Source organism: Sphaeramia orbicularis, chromosome 15 (genome assembly GCF_902148855.1).
Source record: "Sphaeramia orbicularis chromosome 15, fSphaOr1.1, whole genome shotgun sequence".
NCBI classification, from domain to species: domain Eukaryota; kingdom Metazoa; phylum Chordata; class Actinopteri; order Kurtiformes; family Apogonidae; genus Sphaeramia; species Sphaeramia orbicularis.
In genome coordinates, this window is record NC_043971.1 from 33,464,685 (window position 1) to 33,483,419 (window position 18,735).

General features: G+C 39.4%; 1 protein-coding gene across 1 annotated transcript in view; it reads right to left on the reverse strand.

Moving 5' to 3' along the window:
• The window catches only part of lzts2a (leucine zipper, putative tumor suppressor 2a), a 56,312-nt gene extending 39,030 nt beyond the window's left edge, over window positions 1–17,282 (reverse strand). The window contains exon 1 of the mRNA XM_030155818.1: window positions 17,012–17,282. The gene's annotated coding sequence lies outside the window, so the exon portion shown is untranslated. The remainder of the gene's footprint in view (window positions 1–17,011) is intronic.
• Between the last annotated feature and the right edge of the window lie 1,453 nt (window positions 17,283–18,735).

The window sequence follows — 18,735 nt, forward strand, 5'->3', positions numbered from 1 at the left end:
TATTAAGTTAGGTAATTCTTAATATTCTTAGGTAATGTAATTGGTGATTTACCAAAAGTTGAGGAAAAAGTTAACTTAAGGATTAACTTTTAGGTTAAAAAAAAAGAAAAAAAAAAAAGAAAAAAAAAAAGAGCACTATACGAGAAAAGGATCTAGTATATCCTCCTGAGACCCAGGAAAGTAAAAAGTTTTGGGTTTTTTTACATCAAATAATTGCCTTTTTATGGAATTTCCTTTGCAGTGGACAGCATTTTATTTTATTTATCTATTTTTTTTTTAAGTAAGGCTGTGATGTTCTTGTCCTCTACAGAGGCCATAAAGGCATTGCTGGGTCTCAGGAGGATATGGATTAGAGGACATGTTGCAGCATCCTCTGGAATAACTTCTGTTAGAGATTCTAGGCTAAAAGTCTAAAAAGATGGAGAAAATGATATGGCTACAATGGGAAGAGCAGTCACACTAGCACACATTTGACAATAAGAATGGACAGCGATGACACATCTGACCATAGGTTGGAACTATAACTATACTCAAGGTTTTCAGAGCCTCTTTACTGTTCATCTACAGTTGTAACAATGTGCAACACTAGCTGCTCTTAGGTGAAAGATGCAGCTGGTGTAAAAAACTGACAAGCTCCCAACACATCTGTATATAATCTGCATGTAATTAATGGATGGAGTGACTGTGATGTCTCCCATTGGTTTCTGAATTGCTGCTTTAAATCCTGTATACTGCAATTTGGTCGTTGCCATGTTGGTTTTTTTTGGAGTCGGAGGAGACAATATTTAGACAAAAGGGCAAAACTGTGGGAGCACAAGTGGTCAGGGGTCAGCTGATGTTAAACTGTATATCTCATTGTGTATTGTTATTTGTGTAACCTCTTAACCAGAACTCCAGAGATCTGATTAACGGAATAATGGTTAGTAATGTAAAGATAGATGGGAATCCTTTATTAGAGGTTCCAAAAATGAATCACAGGAATGACTTGTGAAGACAAGCTCAGTCTAGGTCTACAGCCGCGTTTCCACTACGTGGTACCGGCTCAACTCAATTCAGCCTTTTTGCATTTCCATTACATAAAAGTACCTGGAATCTGGTACCTGGTACTATTTTTTTGTATCTGCTCAGCAGAAGTTCCAAAACAGGTGAAGAGATACTAAAATGTGACGTATACACACTGTAGACTACTGATTGGTCAGAGAGTTGTCACTGCATCATCAATGCACGGCCCGCCATTTTTAACAAACCACATTCGGAAGTTGACAGTTAATATACCAGTGGGATAAATACATCCATGATGACAGCCCACAAAACAACACTGTGGTCGGTCAAGGAGGTTCAGACATTTCTGTCCTTGTTGGCTGATGAAAAGATTCAGTGCGAGCTTGGTGGGACAACATGCAACAAGTGAGTTTATCAGCAACTCTCAGAGAAGATGACAGCACACGGTTACGAAGTTACACGCAGCATTGCTATGACGACCAGGTGGTCTAAAGTTGGTACCATCCCGTAATGGAAACAGCCTCCAACAATAGTACCTGGTACCCAAGTCGAGTCGAGCTGGTACCACATAGTGGAAACATGGCATATAGGAGGCAACGTCTTTTGGAACTAGAAATGTAACAATATGAAAATTTCATATCATGGTTATTGTGACCAAAATTATCATGGACACCATTATTATTGCAGTATTGTTGACATGTGCTCAAAACAAATAAAATAACACACACAATGTACTTTCTGTTGGCAGAAAAAGAGAAAGAGAGGGAGAGAGAGAGAGACAGCGACAAAGACAGAGATGTTTGGGACGGACGTGCGCTAGGACCGGATGCGGGTCCATGCTGCTATCCCTGGCTCTCCGGAGCGCTGTCCATGCGGCTGCCTTCAGCCATGTTTCTGCAAGGCAAACATTGCATTGCACACCTGGAGTACCGCTGCTTCTCCAGGAAATGAGTAATATCACTGTGAATTTTCAAAGTGCAGTAATCGAATACAGTTTTCCTGATAAATAGAATTTCAACTGTAATATTAACTGTCAGGAATTTTACCGCAGTTTATCATTATACCGGTAATCGTTATATCCCTATTTGGAGCCAGCCCCCAGTGGCCATCAGTGGAACTACAATATTAACATACTTGTATACTGGCTTCATTTGGATGTTGAAGTCCTCATCCATTGCTCCAACACAAACTTCATGTTAAGTACTTACAAATTTTATAGATTTAACCTTTGACAATTATTTTCTTAGTTCTATTTTTTTATGTCTTTTTACCCAAATGAAACAATGTACAAACCCACTGAAACAAGACAGTGATTCATTTCATTTGGCAGTTTTCCTACTTTCTTGTGCTGTGCAATGAAAGTGTGAGTCTGACTATATATAGTGCACCCTGACTGCAGCATGCATGGGTGTCAGCCTGCATAAGTTCATGTGTGAATGCGTGGGTTTGTGCTCATGAATGTGTGTCTGTGTATGTGTGTCCTCTACCATGGTCACAGTAAGTGTGTTATTGGAGCGGGGTGAGCCAGGGGGAGAAAGAGCAGAAACAAACGAGGTCCTGTGCAACCCTGAGACTCTTTCATGAATCATCCAGGAACTTGTACAGTAGCTGGCCAGTCTTCACAGCATTCAGCTCCCAGTTAATACAATGTTTCCCACAGTGAAAACCCATTGGCTTTCAGTCGTATAATATAAATGCCTTGAATTTAGAATTTGTGTTACTGACACTATGTGAAGTGCTGTTTTTGTATCTTAGAGCCAATTCTGGGAGCAAATAAGACTCTAAGGCGGTCCCAAATACCACTTTTCAGGCTTCAAAGCTTCAGTGACCATTGAATGCTGACAGCCGAGTGGGGCTGGGGCTTGAAACATCAGTTTTCATTTAATACACCTACAATAACATAACAATTAGCCACGGCCGGTAACCAAAGATTATTTTACTTCATTAGCATGCAGATCACACTAACATCAGCCATAATAGGAAAAAGAAAAAAAAAGCAGCTGAAAGATGGATAAGAGTTGTTTTTCTGTCACAGATCCGATTCTGAGACCAAACAAGCACGAAATGAGACCAAAATTACCCTGAGTCAGCCCTGTTACAGTGAAAACTAATGTCGGGCAAATAGTAATAGTAAGCAAGTCACAGTAAGTGAAAAAGTCCGAATCAGAAGTATTTCTGGCTACATGTGACTCCGATCATATGTACACGTGTGCACATGCAGTTGGAACAAAAACAAATGCAGTGACGTCAGTGTTGGCCAAAAGGAAAGCCCCCAGTTTGATGCAGTGAGGGGAGCACGTTTCACACTCTGAAACACAAACACATGAACTAATACATGTGATACGAATATATAAACATAAGCGAGATCTGCCTGAAATGAAATGAATATATACAATTATTTTATTCATATGCACAGTATACATTCACCAACCGGCCATTTTTATACTTTGTGGGTATGTGACTCATTAAACAATCCATAAATAAAAATAACAAATGCCAAAACTCATCAAATAGTTAAGGACACAATTGGAAAGTAATATGTCAAAGTGAAGAGGGGAGAAATCAAACTTCTAATAATATATTTCTTACACTTACTTGGCTGGTTATTCATGCAGTTTATTAAAGAAAGTGGGTGTTGGGAATTTAATGTTTCTGTGTATGTACCTATGAAAGCATAACAACGTAGGACCTGAATAGGAAAAAATAACAGAATTTCAATTTCACTGGTTTCAGGTGCTTTTTGCCATTTTTCACCAAAGCCTAAATGTACACAGAGCAAATGGAAACACCTTTGTCAAATAAATCCTGACGTAGCAGCTGACTGATCAGATATTTGCTGAGTCATCCCAGATATTCGGATAAAGGATTAAAACATGCCTGATACAACAGTTTGCTGTGAGAAAACCGAATGATTCATCCACGAAAACAGACACTGCAGCTATTTTAAATGAAAAAACATAGTCTGCTTCTTCTATTCTGTTTGTTGGAGCCATGTGTAATTTAGCCTACAGCTCTGCCTGATGGCAACACAATGCAGCAGAGATTTGCAAAAAAAAAACAAAAAAAAAAACAGTTTGAGGAAATCAAGATAATCTGCATTTTATTTTTGTGACTGCTTCTAATTTACTTAACATTGTATGCAAACCCAGATACTGATACAGTGCATTTCACTGGATTTTTTTTTTTTCAACAATTTATTGACTGAGTGAGTCCTTGAGAAATAACCTGATAATGAAAGTAATTGTTGTTTGCAGCCCCGGTGTGTTTCACGCATATGTCTCAAATTAAACCTTGCACTCTCAGAAAACCTCAGAAATAGTCTTTTTATCCACTGAGCTGAGCGACACGTGATTTCACCTACGTTTGGTACTATATTTATGTCAGTCACTGTTTGACTGTTAACTCTAGCACCTCACACACACACACACACACACACACACACACACACACACACACTGTCTGGCAGATCAGCAAGTGTGTAATTTTCTCTTTTCTCGTACCTCAGTGGCAAAGGTCATCGTACCCATGTTTGTGTGACAGCCTGTATTTCACCCTAAGGATGTGTGTGTGTGTGTGTGTGTGTATAGAGCTAATGGAGAATGACATGAGGAGTGACATGGATGCTGAGCTTTGCTGCACTGGGCCAGGCGGTCTAACCCAACTGCCTGGGATAAACTATAAATAGACTATCTCATCCACCCCCAACGCTGCCCCCATCCCCCTTTTTTCTCCCATTTTCCTCTTTCATTTTGCCTCATCTGCAGACCTCTCACTACCGTTTTAGCTTTGCTCACTCCATTTGCCTTCCCTGCATCCCCAGTTCCTCCTAAATTGTGCTTTTACCTATTCATCATCCTGGGTCATCATCCGTTTCATTGTTCTCAAAGATGGAGATCATCTTAGAAAAACAAAGAAAAACATCCTAAATGCTGGAATAATGATGTCAGAAGAACAGAGGAGAATAAGAGAGATGGTACAAGTGGGAGATGAGGGAGACGGGAGTTACATAAGTGAGGCTAATCCCCTCCCAACCCCGCATAGCAAATGAGATGGGATGACACTGCCCTCATTTCATCCGTTCATCTCCGGACCGCTCCGTTTCCTCCTTAAATCTATCTTTTTGATCTTTGAAGCTACGTTTTTAACTCCTCACACCAGAAAATCCTGAATGAGCGGCAATCTGAGATGAGCCCTTATTTTATTTACAGTTCTCTCGTGAAGATGCTCCCAAAAAAATGTACGGCCCTTCCTCCCTCTTTACGTTGTCAACGATAACATCTAATTGTCAAAAGCTCTCTTATGTAATGTTAGCAAATCAGGCCAGGGTGAAACAACAGGAATGGGACTTTTCCATTCAACAAAGTCTGCTGATGACATGTATAAATATTGCACATCCTCTTTTGTATCATCTCCGGATACCAGACATTCACGTCCTAAAACAGGATCTGGAGTATAAGCCTCGAAAAGCCCTCTGAGTTTCTGAAAACTTAAGTCGGTCTCTTCAGATTTAACATTAAAAAGCTCGGCCATGACTCACACGACCCCGTCTGTTAAACTCTAACCCTGCAGTCTGACCTCTGCTCACCCCAATCCCCTCTCACAAGACACCCACTCACCCAAACAGCCTAATCTGTATGGTATGTTTCACTCAACCCCAGTCCAGACAGGGCTTAGGGCACCAGACATATTGTACATTTTAACTGGTTAAACAAGTAATCCATGAGTCCTTTAAGATGATCTGTTAAAGTGAAAGAGCAGACAACCACAGAACATAAAGGAGCAGGAAACATTATATTGTTTAGTGACACCTAGAAGATGTGGAGTGGAGTCTATAAGTGTGTCAAAAATATCATTTTTGTTATTTTACGGAGTGTGGGTTATGACTTGCATTCCGTTTTCAGCAATGGATTCAACCATTATAAAATATAATGTCATGTTAAATGTTAGACACAGTTGAACATAAAGTTGGAATAATTATGTTGTTTTCAGAGACATTCCTCTTTTTATTCCTGTTTATACACATCAGTAACCACCTTAGACGAAGTACATACTAAAGCCCAGTTGCACTTTATTAAGAATAAATCACATTGTCACAATCATTTCATGAGAAGAGGTAAAGATATTTTATTCCAACTTTATGGACAACAGTGCATATTCTTAGCATGAAGGTTGCACTATTATCACTCACGTAGAAAAAGGACAGTTTTACCAGTTGCTTAAATTCTACATGCAGTTTTCTGGTGACGTGCCAGTCTCTTCTGGCATATATGGGACTTGAATTTCTGGGGGTCATCCTTGGAAATGTATGAAGTTATTCCAGACACTTGACTTATATGGACAGCTGGTAAGTGGTCAAACGTTGATGCTGGTGGCATCAGAAAGGCACTTCTCAATTCCCAAGGACCAAGAATAAAGAAGTATATCTTTTGCTGGAATCTTTCAAGCGATTAGACCCCTGACATGCAAAATGAAGCATGACACATGTCAACATTAAACAAATCATGGCAATGAGCAGGAAATTTTCCTCAATCTTAAGCTCTACTAGTTATATAAATGATGAAATGCATGACTTGTGTGTGTGTTATTTTATCTTTTTTTTTTAAGTATGAAATGCCTGTATAATTTGACACATTAGGCACATTTACATTAAAACTTAATCATAAATTTATATGAAGACTCATGGGACAGATCATAGTACATAGCAGTACTGTGACTAAATAACAGATGATGGAGCTCTTCTACACATCATATTCATTTTAAAAGATGCCTCTGAAGCTAGGTTGTCTGACTTTGTTAAATCCTCGCTTCTGGATTTGGTGAGTAGGACTACGACGTGACGCGTTGAGGAGCTACATCTTGAGAATAGATAAATGATAGATTGGCAGTGGCATTTTTTATTCCATGAGGTATTTTGGATTTTTGTCAAATAGCTTTTGTACACAGATTAGGATGTCAGTTATCATGGCCTCAGTAGAAGCATATTCGAATCAGCTCTAATGGACTCTGGAGACAAACTGCAGTCAGTGATGTTCTGCTGATGTTTTTACCCAGGGTCATTACATAGCCATACTGTAATCACTATAATGAATGCCTCTGACCTAAAGAAAAATACATATTTAAATACCTATTTTAACTCTGTCCCTAAACTTAACCAAACTTTTATGACATACTTACATCTGCCAAAATACAACAGTGATTTTTATTTATTTATTTATTTATTTTTTAGCAGGATTTCATCTGTGGCTACTACTACCAGTATGGGTGCAAATAGAGGACATACTCCTACAAAACTCATCAAACAGTAAGGACTGATAAAACTCCTATCTGATTGAACAGTCGGGGAACATACACAAATATTTTTTTCAACAATACGTTTGAGTTTGAGAAATAAAGACAATATAAAGAAAACCTTAAAAATTAATGTATAAATTATTAAAGCATTTAGTAAATAAAGAAAAAAAAACTGCAAAAAAAGAGACAAAAATAAAATAAAACAGCGTTCATCCTTTTAGAGCAAATTCTGTTAAACTTTGTTAACACATAGTTATTAAAACAAAATCTTTTGCCACTTATCCACCCCTTAAGTGTCAGAGGAGACAGACTGTACTTGTAAGTACATATCATATTACTGTGGCTCAGTATTCATATATTCATCTGCAGAGGTTACATATAACACAGACTCATCCAGCTTTTGTGATAAATCTTTGTCCATTAGATAATTTAGAAATGAACCACAAATGCTGTGAAATTTGTCCTGTTTGTCCTTAAGGTCGGGGGCATTTCCTTAAACCACCGTCCTATACTTGGTCGACCTGTAGATTTATATATTGAGGAAATGACTCTTTAGGCTTATAAGAGACACATGGGTTAGGGTCACTAACATCTATCATTTTTGGTGGTGATCATATTTTCATATCATTTTATCACTGAACTCTAAAAAAGTCATAACAGAGCTCATTTATAGCTGTGACTCATTAAAATGATCCTCATTCAATGACAGGCTTAACTCAGCTCTCCAGTGTTTTGATATGAAATTAGACCCCCCCCCTCCCCGTTGCAGTAAGAATCTCCCTGGTACCAACAGAGCCCTTTAACCCCCCCTGCACACCCTCCAATCCTCCTGCTCAGACAGGACGCTCTACTAAACTTTGACCTACTTCTGTCCACCCTCAGTCTGGACCCCAGAAAGGGGGCACGCCGAGACCCCAAACATAGTCAGCTTCAGACTGGTGCAGCCGGCTAATGATATGAATATCAAAGGCTTACTTGGACAATACATCTTTAGAATGTGAAATCACAGAGGGAAGCTGAGGGAGGCTTGAGGACGCGTGCATGTCAAAGAATCACATTGTTTGATACAGTACATTTTATATTCAGCTGGGCACATATTCAGGCACACACACACACACACACACTGCTGAGGACTTGATTTCACTTTTCTGCTGATTAACCACAAGACAAACCCTGTCCTTCTTCTTTGTCTCTGTGCTGTGTCTCCAGTTTCCAAGAAATCTCACTCAGCAGATGGGACAAAATCCTCCATAACCAATTCTCTGCAGGATAATGCAGAGCAGACAAAGACGCCGCAACACAGAGACAGACAACACCTCCATGATTCAGCTCTGTTGCTCTGGTGCTGGCAAACGCTGAGCCCAAGCGCTCACTAAAACTGGAGAGAAACAGTGACAGCATCTTTTCAAGAACTGCAACAATGTCTAAAATCTGCCAAAAGTTTCACAAGCCCAGGACACCATCCAGACCGGTCCTGGTGTGACAGACCCACTGAGGGATGAAGGCTGTTTGGACCAGAAGCGGGTTATGGGAGTTATGTTAGTGAGACCACAGCTGGGAAGACATCCCAGAGTTTCCGGGAAGAATTTGAGGAACATCACGGCCCAATATGTGTGCGTCGGAGAAAGAAGTAAAGAGAAAGAGCTGAAAGTGAGATGGAGCAGTGGGGACATCTGTCAGCAATTAAAAAGGAGGGATCAATCCCACAGTTTCAACACGCACAGATACAGTACGCAAAGAGGAAGGAGGGGGAGGTTTGGAGGTCGGCATGTAAACATTTTCTCATGATTCAAACTCTGTGACCCCCCCCCCCCACCGCCCACCCACCCACTTCTTTCTCCCCACTCTGCTTTCACAAGACCAACCAGCCCCAGTTAACCCAAGCTAGTCAGCTGATGCAGGAAAGGGGAGGGGCTACAGATGCTGCTGTGTGGAACACGCTTTGCCAAAGGGTCATCTGGCAGATGCATCCTCTGGGCTGGATTCACACCAACACACACACACACACTCACACACACTCACACACACACTCAGGAGTTTGCAAGGAGCTGGCCAAGAGGGTGGAGGAAATCTAATCTATAAATCAGAAGCGTGTCCAAACAACTGGATGTCAACAGATCTTTGCTTATGCTATTATCTCGGAGGTGTTTGGCTGTAACACATTGAAAAGCTCACAACTCAATCCTGCTGATGTCTGCGACCACAGACAGTCGTGAAGGTACTACAGCTCGACCGCAAATGAAGAGATTTTACGCCAGATCAGTAATTCATGTTTTGCTTCCCTTGGTGGCACAAATCAAATGTCCAATACAGGCAAATCAACAAACAGCTTAATCAATGGCTTTCACGCTTGCATGGAAGCAGGCTGTGGTTAATCACATATAAAGGAGAGGCCTAGACCTTTATCTACTTCAGAGAAAAAACAAAAATGTCTCCCGAGTACAATAAGCAACTGCAACTAACATTTATTTTCATTATCAGATACGCTTCCCTGTATTTTCTCAATAAAATAGTCTGTAAAACATCAACAAAATAGCAAAAAGGTCCTTTAATGACTTCTCCATGTGTCCAAATGACATCTACAGAAGCATTTGCTTTGACTAACAACAGCCATTCACCAGAATAATGCCTCCTTTGTATGTTACTGAAAACCAGAGATACATGTTACATTTCTGAACCAAAAATGTTTCAAATGAACATTTATCTCTATATAAGTACCATATATAGGCCTAAGCAACATAAGTAATATAAGTAACATGATTTCCAACACAAGTGATCACGATGACAGCAGACTTCATATGGTTAGGTTTGTGGATCAAGGAAGATACTAGGGCTCAAATTCATATAGACATGAAATGACTCAGTATATTATTAATAATATTTAAACCAAACCCCAATGTTTTCTCTGTCCAATCCAAAGTCCAATATTCCCTCTACTGGCAAAGTCCTGGATTTTCTACATTCACCCTCCATCCCAACCCAGTTTGTGTCTATTGGATAATCCCACAACAAATTAAAGACTATATGTATACATGGTATGCTATGACAGCATATTAGGGCACATTGAAAAAATAAAAACAACTGTCACTACAAGAATAAAACTGTAATATTTCTAGAATAAAGTCATAATATTGCGAGAATAAAGTCATAGTTTAAAAAAAATTAATCATTTAATGAAAATAATGTTTTGAAAATAAGTTTGCAATACTGTGATAAAAAGTCATAATTTAGAAATTGTAAGCCTTAAGCCTCTTTGATGACAGAGTTTACGGTTACAGCAAACGCAACAAGTGAAGCAGCAACTTTCACTTCTGTTGGACCAGACAAGCCAGGTAATGCACCGGCCACATTGTCCCCTAAAGTCATCTAGGCCTACTAAATAAACACTTTCTTCCTTTATTTCTTTATTTTTCAAATATGACAACAGGATTCTCATAATATTACAACTTCATTCTCGTAAAAATTATGACTCTTTTTGCATTTTATATACGCTGTCATAGTATGCAGTTGCATACAAGGGCAACATTTCATATTTAACCAACTGGGTTGCAACAAAAACTGAGTCAAGTGAAAAAAGCCTGAGTGTTTTTACAAACCAACTCTCTAAAGAGGTTTAATCATGAAAGACAAAAAAATGAGCAAATGTTAATATGTGAGAAGCAGAACTCAAGCCATTATTTGGTATTTCTGTATGATTCATTATTATGAAAAATAGTTGCTGTTAGTTTTTCCTCTTTTCCTCATCGATTAATTAATTAATTATTGCAGCTCAGCAAGAGACCAACGTGACCATCCAATCTAATTTCTGCAGCTGCACGTCATCACCAGCAAGTCATGGAGCAAACTCCCAAAACTGTTCATCTGCTACAAGGCAGAGAGCGTCCATTTTGGACCAAATACTGGTGTCATCCGTCAATCTTGCGTTTGTGTGTATGTGTGTGTGTGTGTGTGTGTGTGTGTGTGGTCTGCTGTTTCAGCACTAGCCATCTCGACCCTCATAAATCAACATGCTGACAGCAGTGAAGTGACACTTTGTGACATATGAGGCCACTTTACCTTCTCCAGAAAGAGAAAACAGGCGAGAGAGAGGGAAGGCGATTCTCTGCCCTGATGGATGGACAAACAGAAAAAGAGTTTCCATGTGTGATGATTGGACTCATAAGACTGATGCTGTGCTTTTCACATAATAACAGCGATATGTCACACCATAACAGAAAAGGGCACTCAAACTGCCATTTAAGCATATGAAAAAGTTTCTGTCCAAAATCTTTTGGGCATCAGTAAATAATTACATGACTGTTGAGCAAACACAGTTTGATTAGCCGACTAATGGATGTTTGGAGCCGTTGGCAGACTTCAGCACTTCTGGTTAATGTGATCTGTGCCAAAACTCTGCCCACTAATGTCCATTATACACAGACTTACTCCACTCTGAATTGATTCTGTCTCTTCTTACAGACTGTAAGGGCTTTCAGAGTCCATCTCCGCCTGCCATCATTGCTATCAGATTCCAACAGCAACTTAATTGACCTGCCATCTACTAACGCACAAAAGAGCGCATAAGTCTCATTTTACACTGAAATGAGGATAATAGGCAGGCGGTGGGCGAGTTCATGGGGCATTTCATGACTGCGCTTGGGTGTTTTTAAGTCGAAGGACGTAATGACAGACTGAGATTGAAGACATGTTGACAATGACAGGCCAGGGGCGGTAATGGCCAACCCTGGTCTGCACAGCCACACCTTAGCAAATGAAGAAGAGAGAGGGTAGATCCTCTGGGGTATTTTAACAGTGAGCTGTGCTGCAATAACACAAATTTTGGATAATGGTCTGGGGAACCAACTTGGATACTTTATATGGGACTGACTGTTTACATGCTTTTGGTTTTGTTTGTGTTTTTTAATGACGGTATCATACTGGAATGATAATTGGAAACTATTCAGCCTGTTTGCAAAATCCATCATTTTAAAGGCTTCTCAGAAAAGCAAATAAGCCACAAAATATGTTATGATTCTGAAGTTTTATTAAACCAGTAAACATTTTGTCTTTCATTGTTACAATCTGGAGATCAACAGTATTTCCAACAGAAAGTCTAACAGGTACTACATGCTAAATGGCACTTCTTTGTAGTAAGGCAAAAGATGCAAAAATGTTAGCAGTCAGCGCTCTACATTATTGAATTGGTCCAAATAAAATAAACCTGGGTCTACGTTTCATACACAGTGCTTATGTCTGTCCCTACATGCAGCTCCATATTCCTCCCAGCTAATTTAGTAAACACTGCAAAATGAGTTAGTGTCATTAAAATTCTGATTATTACAAGCACCCTGTATTAAGTTGCAGAAATAAGCAGCCTGCACCGTGTAGACCTGTCCTGACTTCTGATAGCGTGATTGATAATCCACCGGCACAAATTCATGACGTGACAAATGTTGAAATGCTGCAGTCAGGAGGCCTTCACAGCCATCGGGGTCAATCAGGTTTCATTCAGCACTCACTTTTTCACAAAATCTGCCTCTGTTAGCATTTTGCATTCTTTATTTCTCCATTCAGGGCAGAAATTATATGTTTTGAGTTTGATTGTATAGTGCGAACCTGGAAATTATCATCAGTACACAAGTGAAGGCTGTTACTGCAATCACTCACTTGATGAAAAGGAAAATTGGAGGCTGCATTATGTTCAAGCCTGAATACTTGTTTTTTTCCCCTCTACACTGTGAATTTTATGTTTTTTTCCCACTCAGTGACCCAGGGATCAGATAATTTAATTAAAGTCTGTAACTCTGAAAAAACCCTCAGATGAAATGAAATGATACTTCACATTATCATTGGAACCAAATAAAAATTCATCAAGGTTTAATAGTGTGTTACAACTCAATGTTCTGGGGTTACTTCTCAAGCAAAACACTCATGTGTGTTCTATTTTAGCTTTGAGAGAATGTGATTCATGCTCAGTGAAGAGAGAGGGTTTTATAATAATATAACAGCCAGCTTCTCATTTAATTTAAGATATTCTTCAGTAAGTTGCATGACATTTCATCCATTAAAGTGTAAAAAGAGAGACTAAAGCCTTAAAACATATTTGAAGCTTTCCATTAGTTGATGCGGATAATTAATGTGCTGCAAACTCTCAATTACTTACTTATACTTCACTTAAAAAACCTGCATGAATATGCATTGGTCGTGTTTTTGCAAGAGTTTAAAGACTGTAAGGGACCTTTAAAAGCAGAAAAACAAAGGTCACTGTGAACCCAGGCAGATACTAATAATGGTTTCAGATACAGTGTGTGTACGTGTATGTGTGCGTGTGTGTGTGTGTGTGCGTGTGTGTGTGTGTGTGACTGACAGCTTGTGTCTCCCCTACTGTGCTCCCACTCTTGTCCTGTTTTAATGGGCTGACAGCGAGGAACTCTGATGGAAATCTCAATGCTTCACCCACTGTCAGACACATTACAGCTGACGGGAACCAGAAAAAAACTAAATCTGGATTCTAAACCAAAAAACAACCGCTCTCCGATGAAGCACATCTACAAAACTCAACACCACAGCAAACATTGAACTGCAGAGTATCGTCAAAATGATAGACTTGTCCAGCATGAAACTTTAGATGTTAAAAAGCTCCGGAGGGGGCTGAAAGACAAAACTAAGAAAACGTATCTGTTGAAGTCCTTTGAGTGTGTTGAGTTTCCCTCAGAGGGATCTGAAGGACTTCCATAACCTCCACACACACACATACACACACACACATTCTGGAGTTTCCACATGAAAGCTCAGTATTATAGAAAGCAGAAACAAGCGAGCCCCTGGTTTGTCTTAAATTTATCTACAGTGACTTTCAATGAGTGCTGCATGAGGTACAGTTTCTGTTGTGTAAGGCTTTCTGGGCTTACATTATGTCATGATGGATGACAATGAATTAAATATGCCGACATGCCGCTCTCATGCTTTTAATTACATCCACAACTCAACGTCATCATCATGGCTGCGGCGAAATGAAATGGCAGCCCGTCAACTTTTCAATTCCCAGATGGCTGAGGTTGCATTTCACTGATTGAACATCACAGGTGTGGATCTGCTGTGTGGCACGTTGGAGATACTGTATGCTCCACTTGGGATTTCCCTTTACTGGTTACATAAGATCGCACAGATGTGGCCCAACGTGAGCATTTATGCGTGTTATTTTTCTACTGAGATTATCTAATAAGCAAATTAAGCTGTGAAGGCTGCCAGTCTGCATGTTGAGCGGTAGGCGTGTCTTTAATGTTCTGTGCTACCATGTCGTTCATCTTCAGAGCGAACGCTGGCAGATGCACATTGTGCCTCTGGTCCTGTTCTAGTTTTACTTCACACTTAACTGAATATGGACGTGACTGGAGATGACACTTTGTTTTGTTGACTAGCAATTAGCTTTCTAACAATTTATGATTATCAAGTACATGAAAAATGTATCAGTAAATACCATAATCACTGGATGGGGTAAAATGATAAATATCACTATAATTTTGATTCAATATTATGATAAATATTGTTGCTGAGGTAATAAACTGAAATTATAGGGAAACTGAACATACCATCATATGCAAGAAATCACAGTAAAAACACAGTTTGGTCAAATGGCTGAAAACAGATTATAGCACATGGAAAACAAAATGAACTGCCTGCCATAATCTGTGCATGTAAACTAGTAATTAAAACATTTATCCAGTATTTTTGAGAGCTCAATAGTTTACATGCAATTCAGGCTGTAAGGGTGTTAGGGTGTTTTTTAAGTCTCTCTCCTGTTAATGTAAACTCAAGGCAAAACATTATTCGAGGGCATAATTTTGCTAAAACTATATGGCTTATATGTACAATATCAACACTAACAAAAAGCAGCATGCAAGGGGGTCAATGAGCAGCATATAAATCATATACACGAAATGATTCCATTATAACAAGAGGTTGCATTTTGAATTTGTCTTGAGCAAGCAACATTGTCCTTGCTGCAAAACTAAAAGCCCAAAATCTACATATACTCACCTTACAGTGACATCAAAAATTAGAGCAACAAAACAGATGAATGTTTGCCTGACTCCCTTTTTGTTATTTAGCTAATTAAATTACTGCATCAAAAAAAGTTGCAACGCTGCTTCTCTGTTCAAACATTCAGATGTTATCAGAATAAGACAAGCAGTAAATCCTCACAAATGAGATGCAGAAAATGTATTTTTGTTCTCAAAGTGACTTGGGTGATTAATGGACTATCACAGACGGATCTATTCGATAAGCTCTATGAGGATGCAAAGACAGTTTCGGTTCTAAAAGACTACACACTATCAAAAGCACATTGACCATGACTTTGGTCAGGTTCTCGCTCATTGCCCCCTCAGGGCTCATCGTCCTGTGAAGGAGCCATGTGATAAAAAATGATCCCCCTGCATCAGCCCCTCCTCCTCCTCCTCTTCCTCCTACCTGCCCTCTGCCTCCGGTCCTGATCATCTGACAGCTTGGTTATCACCTCCCAGCACCCCCCGCACACCCCCTCCCTGCATGTGTCCTACCACCCCCTCCCCTCTGCCCCCTGCCTGAGCCGTGCAGTGCTGTGGTGACAGGGCAGGATGATGTAGGGGCTCCTAGTGAGGTGGCGTGATGCCTGAAGTTAACATCATGGAGCGGTGACATAACGCTGCCGGCCTGTGCAGGAGGCAGGACGTTTGTGTGCTACAGGATTCATCTTTGCAGCGTGCGTGCATGTCTTCTATATGTCTGCAATCTGTTCGAGTCTTCCATGAAGTTCCAGCCATCCATCAGCTTCACAGAGGAGAGGGAGATCTTATAGGCATGCTGCTCCTTCCTTCAGTGTTTATTATATCTGCTCCTGTGGGGATTATTTATGGTCCAATCAGACCTTGGGCGTTTCCACTTCAACTCAAAACTAATCCATATATTAAAGTAGGCCTTGAGAGCATAAAACAAACGCTGGCCAGGATTTTTTTTTTTTTTTCCACGCTCTGTGACCTTTTCCAATAGGCTACAATATTCTCCTTATCTCTGGTTTTATCACATAAACAAACCCAGCTGGAAATAGCAAGAGTCAGTCAGAGGGAACAACTATAACAAGACAATGGAGGCATGAAAGAGTGATATTTGTGTGTGTGTGTGTGTGTGTGTGTGTGTGTGTGTGTGTGTGTGTGTGTGTGTGTGTGTGTGTAGCAGCTGCCTAGAAAACCCCAAACACTAAAACAGCTGGATGGAGACACAAAGCCATGTTTATTCTGTCTTCTCTCTCCTCTTTTACGCACTAACACAGCATACAAGTTCTTTAGGAGGAACAGCTGATTTTAATGGAAGAAATTGGCAAACTAGTCAGTGCGCTCAGCTGGATCAACGACAGATTAAGCGCTTAATCACTCGAACAAGTCAAACTATCAATAACCAATTAATCATGTATTTGCTCCAAACATAATACACACTCCAACAAAGCAGAATCAGGATCACAACTTTGTACTTTGTTGCTCCTTTAGGATGTAAATGTCACATAAATAATAAGTCATTATTCTACTGTGACTCGCAGTAGTAGAGTTTAGAGATGGTTTGGTGCGTAAAACACGGTCTGGAAAGCTTTGGATCCAACGTAGTAAGTTTGATTTCAACGTTTTGTTAAAATATTCAACACAACAATCTGCAGACTCTCCTAAATCACAGTTTGACGCCGAAATCTTGTCCGAAGCCCACTCACCTTTAACAGGATCTTCTTTCCAACCAGCCCGTGTGGCAGTAAATCTTTCTGATCCTGATCCAATCTTTCTTTCCGTAAACTTTTTACAAACAGCAACCCCAACAAACCAACCAACATAAAAGCCCTTCTTCTCCTCCTGTGTCTGCTGCTTTCCTCTCAGTCCGTCCGGCGCACACAGGAGCGGGTCTGCCGCTGAAGCGCCTCCGCCGCCGCCGCTGCTCAGTCTGGGTGCGTTCGCTTTACGCACGGTTACAGTCCGCGGATGCTCTGCTGCTGCTGCTGCGAGAGGCGGTGCGTTGTCTGCGCCAAGAGGGACATGACTGATGATCCACAACACGGTTCGGAACAGGAGGGGAGGGGGTCTACAGGGGGCTACAACGACCAATGGAGCACTTTATCCTGAGCAGCTCATTATAATGTGGGGCTTAATACCATTTCCCCTCAAATTTAAGCACATGCCTTTTCATTTATTTGATATTCCGCACTATTTTACACAGAGCTACTTATGTGCAGGTTTAGGTGATGAGGAAAATCGATTAAATTGATGCCTCTTAACACACATCTTGACCTGAAGGTGAAAAGATTAAAAAAAAAAAAAAAAAGACAAAGTGTAAAGACATTATTTTATTCAAGTCACACTTAAAACTGTAGGCTATGTATTTATATTGTGTTCAGAGCTCTATCTATATCAGGGGTGTCAAACTCATTTTATTTCAGGGGCCATATCCAGCTAAATTTGATCTGAAGTGGGCCGGACTAGTAAAATAATAACATAATAACCTATAAATAATGACAACTCCAAATGTTTGTCTTTGTTTTAGTGTTTTAAAAAAACTATTAAATTATAAAAATAGTTACTTTATAAACTATCCAAAAAAAAAAAAAATAAATCTGAAAAAACTGAAATTTAAATTAAAAAACGTAAGAAAATGTAGTGCAGATTTAACAACATTCTGCCTCAACTTATCATTTCTACATGTGCATTATGGATCAGATCTACAAAGACACTAAACACTGAGAAACAGGCAGAAAATTTGTTAAAATTGTGCTTCATTTTCTTTAGACATTTCAGGTTGTTCATATTTATTCAGGTTATTCACGTTTTAGTGTTACAGGATAGTTTGTAAATGTAAATATTTTCATAATTTAATGTTATTTTTTGCTCTAAAACAAAGAAAAAAAATATTAAATTCTTAATTCTAGATTTTTTTTTTTTGCTTAATTCAAGATTTTTTTTTTTTTTTACTTAATTAAAGATTTTTTTTGGCTTAATTCAAAAAATTTTTCAAAAAATTTGAGATTTTTTTTTGGCTTAATTGAAGATTTTTTTTACTTAATTGAAAAATTTTTTTGTCTTAATTCAAGATTTTTTCCTTAATTCAAGCTAATTTTTTTTTTTTTTTTTTTTTTTTTGCTTAATTCAGTTCACGACTGTGGAATTTTTGCATTTGGCAAAAACATCCAAGGGGCCAAACTGAACTCTTTGGCGGGCCTCATTTGGTCCCTGGGCCACATGTTTGACACCCCTGATCTGTATAGTATTTATTTATAGTTTTAATTTTGCTAGTTGCTGTGTTTTACCCAGTGGTATAGTAGTCCCTGGAGAAGTGAGTATACTCTCAATTTTTGGCTTTTTTTTAGTCCAGTAAAAACGCCCTGTTTTAGAAACAGTGACATGTAAGACTACTCTATTTAGTTTACCCAAAAATCCATCAGTAGTATTT